The following is a 14440-nucleotide window of genomic DNA, read 5'->3' as shown; positions in this document are numbered from 1 at the left end:
CCCCCCCCACGGCCGCATCATGAACTGCCCTTTCTGTACTTCTTGTTTCGTTACTTACTGTGAAATTTTAACACTTCTTATACAGTAGAATGAATAGGTCACTAACTGTACACCCTGACTTCTCCAAAGTACTCTGGCTTCTCTCAAGATTAAATCCATTCACTCTTTGAATTAATCTGATTACCTCTGAAAGTTATTTTTTCTGCCCAGTTGTCACTTCAGAAAGGCAATTACATAAAATTATCTAGTGAGCATTTGCTACAGAAATCCTTTATAAATTTATTAAAAAGCTATTCTTGCACATAAGTACTTAACTAAATAAAAACATGTTATAATTCACATGGTGACTTATTACAAATGTTACAACTGTGCAATACCTTTCAAAATATCCAGAGCCTATTCAGTTACCTTTCAGTCCATATTTTCTCTAACTTCTGAGCTAGTAAAGGATAATGTGAACTAAGGAATCTTAAACATGTGCAAACACATTAATAAGTCTTAGTAAAGTATTGGCATTTTTTTTCTTTCACTGAGTATTGTTTAGAGTTTTCTGTGTTTGAATAAAAATACAATAATCTTATTTCACAACCTCCTTCTATATTTGGGATTTAAGTTTTTCTTTTATATACATCTTTTTTTTTAACAGTAGTGTTACAACAGTGTCACTTATCATTGGACTGTTAAATGTAGATATCCTAGACTTCTGTGATGTGGATAGACCGGCTTAGATCTAGCTGATTTTGAAGTCAAATATTTTTCTGGGATTGAATCCAATTAAGTTTTGTTAGAGAGGGATTCTTTATATTTGCCACTTCAAACCATACAGATCAAACTCTCTACAACATTCCTTTGATGTTTAAAGGAAAATCTGGTGAATATTCTACATTAATGAAGTTTTCTACCAGACAAACTTAAATCCAATTCGGCAGGTCAAATAAATGCAATAACTATTTGAATGTATATGATCCATAATCACCATTAAATAAAAGTCTGCATGAAATGGTTTGAAACTCTTAGTGATCAACAACTGACTATGAAAAACCTAGCTCAAGATCATCATCATTGTGCATATTTTGCAAAATTCAGGTCAAAGTTTCTTATGACACCTCTGGACTGAGAAAGTGTATGCTTGAGAATACTATAGAATATGAAACACAGATGTTCTCTGTAGTGTAAACTATTCCTAGAATTATTGTTTGATATCTGTGAACTAAAACCAAAACCAAAGATTTTCAATGTAGAGGAAATAAGCCTTTCAAACAGAGGTACATTTTAAACAGTACATTTTTACTTTGTTTGTTGCTTTGGTTCAAACATCTGCTACAGAAATAAGCCTTTTTGTAATTTTATTTATTCAATACTTCATCAGCTGTCTCAAGAAAAAAACACTTAAATGTCTTCTATTACTGCTTACATATGATTCGCACAAATATTTACATGCTATTACAGACCAAAAGCAGACAAATGACCTGCTTTTTTCCATAGCTATTTTTTGCAACAACGATGACTAAGGAAATTAAAATAAAACAAAAATAATATTTGTGCTGGTTTAAGCCCTGCCAGGACTGGAGACCACATTGCCATTATCCATCCCCCACCCTTGGACACAAGTAGGGCACAAACCCTGGGTTAAAATAAGGAGAAATTTAATACAACTGTGTAATAAACAATCTGAACAACAACAATAGCGATAATAGCAATAAACAGTAATAACAGTAAACAAGACAAAAGATATACAGAGAAGTACCGCAATGGTTACAGACAGCCTTGTGCTCCCCACGACCAAAGCCACAAAGGAAAGCTTCCCGCACTGCCGCGCCTGGACCTGACATCAGCATGGTATGAATAACCTGGCTGGAGATCTCTTCCCCCTCTCTGCTGGGGAAACATAACCCTATCCTAGCTGAACCAGGACAATATTTTAATTAAGAAACAGACTGTCTCTTAAATAATGAAGAAATAATATGAGTTTTATTATTGTTATGTCCTGCTCAGATGAGGGAGACAAGTGACTTTTAGATTTGTAAATTCTCAACAGAGTGGACAACTATGAGACAAGTCTCAAAGTCCAGACATTTATTAACTTCTCACAATGTACTAATTGGATACACAATCATTGACTAAGTATATAGTGAGTTGTGGCAAGCAATACATTATGCCTTGCATTTCTTTATGGTAGTGAGGAAAAGGGGAAAAAGGAAAGGAGGGAGATGGAGACAAGAGAGAAGTAGAGATCACCGGTATGTGTTCCTGTGTTGGTCTCATCCAAGTTGGTTTTACTTGCTTTTGTTTTATCCATGGGACTCTTACTAGAAGAGAAGGCTCTCTGTTACCCCTAAAATATCCTAATTCCATGGGAAGCATGTGACAGGATAAAATCAAATTAAAGAAAACATCCCGCTACTGTATTTGAAGACATATGAAACGAAGTCTAAAGTAGCATTTATTCATCAATTAATTCTAAATCTAATGTTAAAAAGTATCAATAATGTTTTAATTAGAGAAAATAAACTGTTTCCTCCAGGTATATAACATGTATTGTTCTATCTTTTACGTATGCGTCAATAACAAGGTTTAGATCCACTGCACTAATGACTGAAAACTGAATGGATGGTCATTAATATCTAAAAAAGCTGGGTTCAGAATCCAGTTGTACTGAAGCTACATCAGCTCACTGTTTTATCCATGTATTCACATTGACCAGATTTCTTGGCAGCAATAGCAAAGTTCATGAAAAATGCATCAATTATGACAAGTGTTTACATGACAGCTGAAAATAGATGTCACTTGACAGCATGTGAAAATATCTGTGGGGGAGAAACTAGATATGTTACCTCTAAAAATCAAACTCACTGAAGAACTAATGAAATCAAAGAACTATTAGCTATTTAAGAATTGTTAACAATTAAATAAATAATAACAATAAACAGGAAAATATTCCCTGTTTTTGTATTGCTTGAAATCGTGGGAATTATCTAAAATTAAGCTGTTGGGGTGTTTTTGTTTGTTTGTTTGTGGTTTTTTTAATAAATAAAGGGGAAATAGAACAAAATAAGGAAATAAGGTGGATTTATGGTCATGATTTGGTCCAGGATTAGAGTTTCTTTGGGGAAAAAAAAAGAATCAGAATATATCTCATTACATTTGATGCTGGAAGTGATGTCTGGGCTAAGATGAAGGCTGAGGACACTGGGACTCATGCTAAAAGCAAGAAACCAAAGGAAAACAGACAGGGTCATGACATTCAGCCCTGTAGCTCCCTCTCAAGATCAGTGCCTACGCTTTGGGTTAAAGTTAAGGTTAGAACTATGCAAAAGAAGACTAGATGAACTGAAAGAATTGTGAATCAAAACTGAAATACACTTCAGTGACATGGAACTGAATTTCTAGAGGAAAGGGGAGGCCCTGAGGCCTCTGAGAAGTTTAAGGGCATTTCACTTCAGAATCCTCCTTACAGTTGTATGGCTGTTGTTTTGACTAATTCTTGTGCCACATTTTACAAGGGGTTTATTAATCATTTTGTACTACCAGTTCAGTCAAAAGATTACACAATCTTCTGACTCATTTGTTTATTAATATCAGTTAGTACTATAGCTTTAATAAAAGGGAAATATCTTTGCACCACATAGTCTTCTATTATTACAGTCAGGGAAAAAAACCTGCAAGTAGCCATCATCTCTTTTACAAATGCTTTTACCTGTACATTTTCTGGTTTTGCTCCTACACTTATCAAAATTCAGATGAAAACTAAATAGCAAATTTGCAGTCTGCTTTATTAGACATCTCTATTTATGTGCCAATTAGTCATAAGAAAAAGATCTGTATTTTTACGGTAGCAGTGGATAAAAAAGCTGATGTCCATCATCTATTCAACTTCAGTTTATATGAAAAAACAAATACTTGATTCAATAATGTGAAGCTCATTCAAACAAAATGAAGCTTAATTGTTTTCATTATTAATGTATAGAGCAAAATTCCCATGGACAATGTCATCTCACAATAGAATCAAATGAATAAATCAATAAATAATGTATGAGAATACAACATTCTAAGTATTCTGAGACCATGAAATGAATTATTAGATACACATCCATACTTTAATATAAAGTAGGCTTATCAGGGATGACTACACTTACATGATTTTTTAAAGGCAATGGCCTATTCATGAGTGAATTCTATAGGTTCCAGCTAAACATGAAATGGATGTGTTTAGCAGAAGTTAATAACGATTTTGTTCAAGATGGTAATTTTCTTCAGCATCATGATTTTAATGTAGGAAGAAAAGATTGAATATTTCTGATAGTAAGTTAGTGGTATAAAAAGCTACATAATTTATTTTTCCTGTTTATTGATGTTTACTTGATGGAGGTAAATTTCAAATATGGTAAATAAAATATTTTAAGGAAATAATTTACATTATTCCTCTAATTATATGGAAAAATATTTATTTATAGCCTTGGAGAAAATTAGAATATTCTCCTCTTCCATTTCTACCCTACGCTTTCTTTTTACTTTTTTTCTATTCTTCAGAATTATCTGAAGAGGATTCTTTGGTGTATATAGTTTTTACTTTGTTTGTCAGTGCATCCTGTTCTGTTAATAATCTTGGATGACACTGTCTACATCTGAACTGGGGGACAGAGAAACATTTTTCTCTTCTTCCATACTGAGACATTCACCCTACCTGCATTAGCACAAATGAGTCCTGTTTAATTTATAATTATTAATTTTTTCAGAGAAGAGGTGTCCCAGGTCTGTCCTTTATGAAAAATCACCTTCTCAACTAGTTAGAAAGACAAGATACCCTTGGTTTCTTCTCCATAACTGAATGAATTCCAAATTATTTTGTCTATGCAACTTTGCAACTCCTTTAAGAAGAAAGGAATTTACACTTCTTAACCTACCTTTTAAGGATGAGGTACTACTACGGAAAGATTATATGTTGTTCAGTGACTCTAGACAAAACCCACTCAGTTTAGGGATCTCATTATGTTTTAACTGCATACTTAGGCAGTGTTTTCCTGAGTCTAATCTGAATGAAAACATCAATGTTTTTCTTCTTTTCACACCTGTGTGATATGCATCAGCACGCTTCCTAACCAAGGAAAATTGGTAGATTAACAGTTCATTTTGTGGCTGCACAACAAGCTGACAATCTGCCATACATAGGTCAATTATCAATAACTTGTCTTTGGGGAGTGGTCGCTGTGAGCCAGTCTGATCAGAAGTAACTTTAGAAATTCTGAGTGAAAAAGTGTCCCATAAAGATCCAGCAGGTATTTTATTATTAAAGCTTGTCATATGTATCTTGAGGGTATTCATTCAGCCCGTAATAATAATCGGATAAACAAGTAACTGCGTATATCAGTATATATTGGTATTTATCAAGATGCCATATTAAAGAAAAAGTTTGGAGAAAATAGAACATTTCTGTCTTTCTTCCACTTTTTCAAATGCATGACTTTTTTATTCCTAAAGGAAAGGTAATATATTTATTTTGCTGAGTAACTTAAACTGACTATGGTAAGAAAATCACAATGTCATCTAAGTATTTTCTGGTACAAATATCATACTATGGAATAATACAGTTTTATCCATATGTTGCAGGAAAGTCTGTGTTTTTATGCTCAGCAGCTGTTCTGTCACTTCTTTTCTAGAACTATAGAAACATTATTATTTTGGTCAGTCACCTAGCACAATTGACAAGGACAAAAAAGGAACATTTCTTCCTGTTATATAAAACATAATCATTTTATTAGCTCACAGCAGCTCCTCAAGACCGCATCAAACACAACTGACAACAGATGAATTTCTTTGCTGAGAGAGTGGTCAAACACTGTAACAGGCTTCCTAGAGATGTGGTCGATGTCCCAACCCTGTCAGTGTTTAAGAAGCATTTGGACAATTGCCCTTATGTACTTAACTTTTGGTCAGTCCTGAAGTGGTCAGGCAGTTGGACTAGACGATCACTGTAGGTCTCTTCCACCTGAAATAGTCTATTCTATCCTAAATCAAATTTAGTGGTCCAAAATTATTAACTTAGAGGACATTCCTTCCCTCAAATATAGTATGTTACATATAATAGAGGTTTGGGGTTTTTTTTAATAATGAACTTTCTTCAAAAAAAAGATATTTTCCTCTGGTGTTTACTTTTATGTCTGAAATATATTATTCTATTATATCTTACTTTTGTTGTCATTGCTGTTAATGTGACGTGAGAATTAACGTAACAGGTTTTTTCTAATATTAGATTCTTCTGACTGCTTTAAGAATGTAAGAATTTAAGAATGTAATGCAAATAATTTTTAATGACTGATAATGTAAAACAACTATTAGCATGATAAGGTAAGGAGAGAATCGAGGTCATAATATATTTTAAACAAACCTTTCACATTATTCTGATCAATAAGTTCAATATAGTTATAGGTTAGTTTTGAATTAGTAACACAGATGAAAGGCTCCCAACATTATTATACTCCTCCATCTTTAATCTATTATTCAGAGGGGTTTTTACATCTTCAAAAGGAAGATTCTGCAGGGATTCACTTTTCAGAATCTTTGAAACCACTTGGTTTTGCTGAAGTCTTCACAGTTAAAATATTAAAATTCCTTCATATAATATTTTCTAGACTCTGTACAGCTAAGAGTCCATGGGTTTTCATGTTCATTATTCTGCCCATAATGAGAAGAATAAATGGCTGGTGAAATACTGTTTTGAGGAGAAATTCCAACAAAGAGGAAGGAAAGGCATAAGTTTCATTTAAAGAACCTCTCAATTTCTACAGCACAACGAAGGCAATGTGAGAGGGGACTGTGTGGACTTGGAACAACTGCTAAATGTAAAATAAGCTTAAGAGTAGAAAAATGAAGCACAACATAGCTAAAAAAAAAAAAAAAAAAAAAAAAAAAAAAAAAAAGACATATATATGCTATATCTCAGATTAAGAAATATGAAGAATTTACTGTAGGAAGAAGAATTAAAATTTTCAGCTCAAAACAGCATATTCTAACTTCTCCCCAAGAGTTTTACTAGTTATAAAATAATCTTCAACGAAGATTAAGGCATTATTTTCCTAAATTATTTTGGCCCAATGGGTTTTAATGTAATGGAAAAAATAGATTCAGATATTAAATCCAATAAAGGAACTAGGACCTCAAGCATTATGTATTAGAAAATTTCTCTCTGCCTTGGGAAGTGGTATCTGCATTACGATGGTAAGTGCATTATAACACCAAAGGAGTGATAGACAATTTGCTATACTTATTTACAGACAGCAAGAAGCTGTGAAGACTTACTTAGGAGAGGTTTCAAGGGCAATTCTATTTTGAGATCTCAATTATTCAAAAGCTGAAACACCTAGCTCATATATAAAGAGCTAGAGCTGTTATTTTCTCCAGAAGTCCTTATTCTTTGGGAAAACATTGTGAAGATTTTTAGTTTAAAGGGTTATGCTGATAGTTTTAAGTCATCGGTTTATGCATATAACTTTTCTTGTCCTTTCCCCTCAGAAAGATAATGCTTTAAACAGTCATTACCTAAATATATAACCAAACACTTGAGCAGGAATTCTGAATCCAGGAGCCCGTATTTTTCTGCTCCATGATGTAACTATTAAGTTAAATAGCCATGCTTTCTTTCACTTCCTCTGAGCTCCGCGTCCTCAGAAGTTTGTGGTTTTCTTCTGCATTACAGTTCATCATTATGAGAATACTGGAGAGGCTTCAGATTTCGTAGTCCACGTAATGTTTTCTACGAAGGTGCTTCCAAGGGAAAGGAATCCAGGCTTGCTCTTTATACACAAAGACAAGATAGCAACAAACTATGTGTCAAAGTCTAATATCAAATCTACTTTGAAGATATTTTGTGTTCGTATAGGGCTTTGATTTAGGAGAGCAATGCAGCAAAGTACTTCAATCACAATATAAACACAAATTATGTTTAACAGAGTATTCCAATACACATTTGAGTTACAATATAGGCATGATTTGCATGCTCTATAATAGACTCACCATCATGATGCTAGTTATCCCCAAAATCTGGAAAGGAATATATGTATTTAAACCAGCTCAAGCCTATTGTTCTCTTACAAGTTCTTTTTGTTGATTATTCATTTTCTATACTACACATTGTACTAAGCCATATATAAAACCTGCCCCAACTAACTCAGGAAGACATTTATAATCTTTCAGTTAATTCAGAGACAAATAGTAGCACAATTGGTTGATTCACTCAACTGATATAAATGCTTGATTTGGTCAACTAATATAGCTAGTTGATCAAATCATCTGTTGCAGCCACTTATCTAAAATAAAAACCCCCAACAATTCCCTTTGTGCTAATTTCAGCTTTATTTGCAACTGCTATGGTCAGTCATTCCCTACAACTTTCCCTGAGCTTCATGAGCATGTCGTCTGTGTCTGTCTTCAACTGCAGAGATTTATTGATCAGTCTGTCCCCATCCAATGCTGGGGGAGATTTCGATATGAACCCAAGAGCGAGATTAAGACACAAACAAGGTCCAATATGCCCCAAACAGGTTTTTATTATTAGAAAGGCAAAGAGGGGTAGCAATATAACAGAATGGATGGAAAAGACAAAAATAAAGCAAGGATGCGGGATAGGCCTGCAAAAATAGTCACCACCATGGATACAGCAATGTCCCGTTGGTGATCAGTCTTCAGTTCTTCAGTGGTGGGTGCACACAGATCTGGCTTCGATGGTGGGTGCATACTGAACAAAATTTTCTGCTGCCTTTTTTAAGTTCATCATATCCACTGATTAGCATATCTGCTCACCTTTAGGGTTTTTTTATGTGGTCCCACAGGTTTTGTTGCATCCAGCTTCAGGGCAGGAATGTTTGCCTCTTGTCAGTCCATCAGCAATGCATGCATGGGGTCTGGCATGCACAATAGAGACACAAACGGCTACAGGATGGGGCCAGCTCAGCACACATCTGTCCCTTTGAGTCTTGTCTAAAGAGTCCGGACAATGCAGCCGCAAAGAATTGGGCAGGTGCACCCTTCAATACACTCCTGCTTCTCTGGGCAGCATCCCCCAAACAAATTCACAGGTCGCAGCAGTTTCTCTTGGAGGTTTGCACAGACACAAACAAGCTTTGAGACAGCCATGTGACATTTCAGTCTCACACAGTCACACCAAGAATGCATGCTATATTGGGAAATGGTAACTTGGCTGAAATTTATGAAAAAGGAAATAAACTATTTGAGGCCAAGTATTAAAATAGATGATTCTTCATATTTTTTAAAACAAAGAACTTATACTAAGAAATACTTTTCCTTTTCACTGCCAGTCACACTGCTGTCTGAGAATTTACTTGAAATGTCCCAAAATCTAACATTTTCCTAGAAACTAACAAGGGAAATACTTGGCCTATATAGCTCCAAAATGAGTTCTATGTTGGTTTCCAAAGTTACAAAATTTATTTCTTTCATGGTATTTTATTTTGGGTATTTGTGAAGAAACACAGAAACTACCTTGACTCCTGCATAACACTGCCTTTCTACTTACTATTTCCATTTTTGCAAGCATGCCAATAGTTCCTAGTAGCTTCATAAATAAGGAGTGAATTAAGTCACATTGCTAAAGTTTACATCAAGGAAAACAGTTTGCTATGTAGCTTTTGATTCCATGATTCTTTCACAGTTGTTGCAAAATTCAGGAATTTCAGATAAAGAATTCATATGATAGTGCCAAAGCTATTTCATCAGAGTTATTATTATTAAAAAATATATTTCTGAAGTCTTTGCTTTTAAACTGTAATTAAGCTAACTGTGATAAGTTAAGATCCAATACTCCCAATGTCAAGGTAGAAGTAAATGATTTTGGACATAATTAGTAGCTTAACATTAAGGTTTTTCACCATTACCATTAGTAAATACAGGTTTCTCTGTCTTAATTAAATGAAACAGTGCTGGGGGTAAACATGTATCAACATATCAACATGTCATCCTAACAGATGAAAAAGAACATGAGAATAAAAACTGCAGATAATAAATCACTGAGAATCTGACATCCTAAAAAAAAAAAAAAAAAAAAAAAAAAAAAAAAAAAAAAAAAAGAAAAGATGTACTTTTGTAAAATGTCACAGTATTGTACCCAGAGGCAACATTTGCTCTGTGTTATAGAAAGGATACATTTCCATTTGTTCTGTGACAGAAGACTTAAGGGAAGCAATCAACCAAGCATGGCATGTATAATATTCAAGGGTCTGAGGGACAGGTTGTTTAAGGTGGGTGACACAGTTTTGATCTTGTTTCTTCTTACATCACAATGTTATTTGAAAAAATATTCTACACAAAACACATCCGCACACTTGCATACATACAAGAGCATATACACAGGCAAAATTTTTTTTCCTAAAGTTTATGTACACAAAAAATTCCTTACTGTAAGATAAAATGTCTTGTTTTTTCGTATTTCTAAACATATTTTTACTGAGAATATGTTAGGTCAGTGTCAGTGTAGCTTCTGGTATGTGCAGACACAGCTGAAGATTGGCGCTTTTGTGAAGAAGAAAGGGATTTGAAGATAAGACAGTAATAAATAAGACATTTGGGGCCTATTCTTAAAGATAACAGTATCAAGGATGGGACAAATTAAAACAACCAACTCAAGACACGACACAGCTGTGCAACACCTCCTAAACAGACCTCTGTGAGCATGTGTGAGCACTGAGGTCAACCAGCAGACACTGAGGAAGACTACCAGTGACCACCAGGGACCCCTTGAGACCACCACCCAGCAAGGAAACACATGTGTAATTAGGATACAGATATTGTATTTGGTTCCAGGAAATCTAGGGCATATGTAGCTCATTTCTCAGAAAAGTTATGAATATGCATAATCTCACTGTATATTAGCTGTGGCTTACAGATCTGGGGCTCACTCACCTTTGCTAAGATATTCATGTGTGCACTCAGTGCTGCAATAAAGAATGCTTGCTTTCTAAAACTCCAAATCAAGTCTTAGAGCGTTCCTTTGCTGGCTTTTATGATAAAATTATCAAACAAAAGCAAAATTAGACAAAGAAAATAAAATCTTCTCTCCACAAGATACTAATAGGATAGATGGCTAAGAAAGCTAACCCACTCAACAAAGAAGATGGCAAGATCTGATACTCTACTGAGAGAAGCACACAGTGCCTTCTTTTAATAGCTAATATATTGATATGTCTTCTCATGAAAAACAAATTACTAGCTTAAATAACTGTCGGGATTTAACCCCAACTGGCAACTAAGCACAGACTTTTGTTCATTTGCCCCTAGCAATATGGGGGGAGAGAATCAGAAGGATGAAAGTGAGAAAACTCAGATTGAGATTAAAAAAGTTAACACTTGAAATATAATAATGACGATCATTATTATTAACAATAGTAATTATTATAATAATGATAATAATAAACAATTGTAATGAAAAGAAAAATAACAAAGAGATAAGTAAAACCCAAGAAAAACATGTGATGGAAATGAAAACAATTGCTCACCACAAACTGATTGATGTCCAGCCAGTCCCTGAGCAGTGACCCCGCCCTGACAACTTCCCCCCTAGTTCTATTGCTGAACATAATGTCATATGATATGGAATATCCCATTGCACAGTCGGGGTCAGCTGTCCTGGCTGTGTCTCCTCCCAGCTTCTTGTGAGCCCCATCCTACTCCCTCATGGGGTGGTATGAGAATCCTTCACTCTGTGTAATCACTGCTCAGCAGAAAGAAAAACATCCCCTTATTATCAACACTGTTTTCAGCACAAATCCAAAACATAACCCCATACTAGCTACTATGAAGTAAAATAATCCTAAACAGCCAAAAAACAGTGCAGTGACACCTGTAAGTACCACCACCTATGTTTATGGTTACTTTCAACATATCATAAAACTAATCTGATTATTAATATAATGTTTTAAAATGGGAATTTTATAAGAGTAGAAACTAATACATGCATCAGGTGAGTTTATATGTAGTTAAACCATAAAGAAATTACATTTCTCTGACAGAAAGTTCAGTTTTAAATTCTTGTTGAATTTTGCCAAGTGAGGTTTCAACAAAGATTTTGCAAGTGAAAACATGCTTTCAGTCCCCAGCTAGCAGATGAAGAATGGACTTTGTATCAAGTTGGTCCATTATCTGGAATTCATCCCTTCATCCATCAATGTAGAGACAAACTGGGTAGCTCCTGGGCCACTCAGGAATTAATGACTCTAGGGCACTTGATTTTAGTGCGAATCCAGCTGCACCACCATTTTAGCTATTGGACAAAGTGGACTTTCATCCTTAAATCTTGCATACAATTTAAACTCAACAGTTCTTGCCACAATGCAAGAGTACAATTCTCTTTGCTGACAGTAAGACCCAGTGTTGTTCCCTGTGGTTGGAGGACAGTGTTCCTCTCATGTGAGGCAGTACACCAGGTTGGGCACATGCCACCAGTCCCATGGCAAATCCTCCGGCAGGGTCTGTGTGCCGTTGCCATCCCTTGGGGCTTCCACAAGCCTCAAAATGCAGAGCTACCAAGGGGAATCTAGTTGGGGTGGGGAAATGTTGGCTCTTTGGAGCCATATGTAATGATTTTGTGGCCAGCATTGTATCTGGGTGTGTCCTGGCCTTTGGTATGGCCCAATCTGGTTGTGGCAGGCGCACCCGCCGGGTGCGAGCAGAGCTCCTTGGCTGCTGAGGCGCAGCAGCTCGGCGCTGCCTTTGCTCTCGGGGCCTCGCGGCAGTTGGGGCCTTTGGCCAGCGGGAGCCGCTACTGACTGCAGGTCAGGTTGGGCCTGGGGATAAATGGAGTCCCCGGGGGGAGACATTGGGAGCTCGTCCCCTGGAGCAGCAGCTGCGGGCGAGGACTCTCCCCTGGGGTCAGGACGCTGCCCAAGGAAACTCCTCGAGGGGCCTTGGGTCAGGACGCTGCCCTGAGCAGGTCCTCGGGGGTGAGAGCCCTCGCTTGTCAGGTCAGTTATAGAGCATTTTGGGTTGCCGTTAAATCCTAGTGAGTGGAGCTTTGTTCTGTGTTTTGGGACCCTACAGAGTTCTGTGTTCTGCATTTTGGGTTGTTGTTAAACACTAGGAAGTTGTTCTGTTCTCCTCTTACAGACATTCAAACCTGTAACTTATGGAGAGTTAGTGTCCTGGGTTGCAGTGTATTCTATTACCATCCTCATGAGCTGTGGAAATCAGGTGGGGCAGTGTTTCCTTGTTCCCCCCCCTCCAGACTATCTTTCTGTTAATAGCCCATCAATGCCATGCAGCTTGACTCATTATCCCATTGTGAGATGCTCCACCCAGAGGGAGAAAACCAGCATTCCATCCTGGATATAACTTGAGATTCTGAATAGCAGAGGCCTCTCTTTTCCACTGGATTTCCAGAGGACAGGAGCTGTTTAGTCTTGTTTACTGTTATTACTTTTTCTTGTTTACTGTTATTACTGTTGTTGTTATTATCGCTATTGTTGATGTTCAGATTGTTTATTACACTGGTGTATTAAATTTCGTCTTATTTTAACCAGGGGTTTTTGCTCCACTTGTGTCCAAAGGTGGGAGAGGGACAACGGCAGCATAGTCTCTAGTCCTGGCAGGGCTTAAAACTATCACAGTCCCTTAACGCCTGGAGGTGTCCCTTTACATCTTGGTAAGACCTTCAGAGATCTGTCAGACCATGACTAGAGCGTCTGCAGCTACATAGTCAGCAATAAAATTTCTGCTTTGGTAACTTACCCTGCTTGTTTTGCCTGCTCCCTAACTCAAGCATAATGTCACTGGCCAGCGTCACACCAGCTAGCCTCTGATACAAGTTTGCAAAAGCACCATCTGCCTCCTGCTGCTAGGCCAAGGCAGATCCAGCAGGCACTGATAGCTTATAATTGTTTTACCCCACATATAGAACCTGAATCAAGATCTTTATCTGATGTCAGATGACATCTCTATTATAACCAACCGAGTTCTGATTAGCCAATGTAGTAGTCCTTGTAATATATGAGTGAAAGAGTATTCAAAGTATTATCTACAGGCGATATTTTTTTTCCCCATTACTGAACAGGTTTATTTCTGTCTGTCCTATTAATGGCAAGTATTGCTTCCCTTTCCTCTCAAACTTTTTTCCAGTTTGTCATGGGTAAAAAGTGATATTGTAAAGAACAATGGAGAAAGAGAGTGGGAAGGCCTATCATAAAGCTCAGCTGATTCCTATAAAAAGATAGGGACAGTATAAAGGTTTGACCAAACTGGAATTTAGAGATGAAAGGATTGCATAGAAGGAACTGAATTATAGTCTTCATTTGTAATCTTGGGCCAGGAATGTGAAAAGTTTACTGTACTATACTGCTGAAATACTGATGAAATACAGAGGGGCAACACTAGGAGCTTGGTAATGTTTTGAGAAGAAAACTTATGAATCATAAAATATGGCGCTTTTTTTTTTGCTTTT

Source organism: Athene cunicularia (assembly GCF_003259725.1).
Source record: "Athene cunicularia isolate RWA chromosome 1 unlocalized genomic scaffold, athCun1 chr1_part1, whole genome shotgun sequence".
NCBI classification, from domain to species: Eukaryota; Metazoa; Chordata; class Aves; order Strigiformes; family Strigidae; genus Athene; species Athene cunicularia.
Note: the sequence above shows the minus strand (reverse complement) of the source record.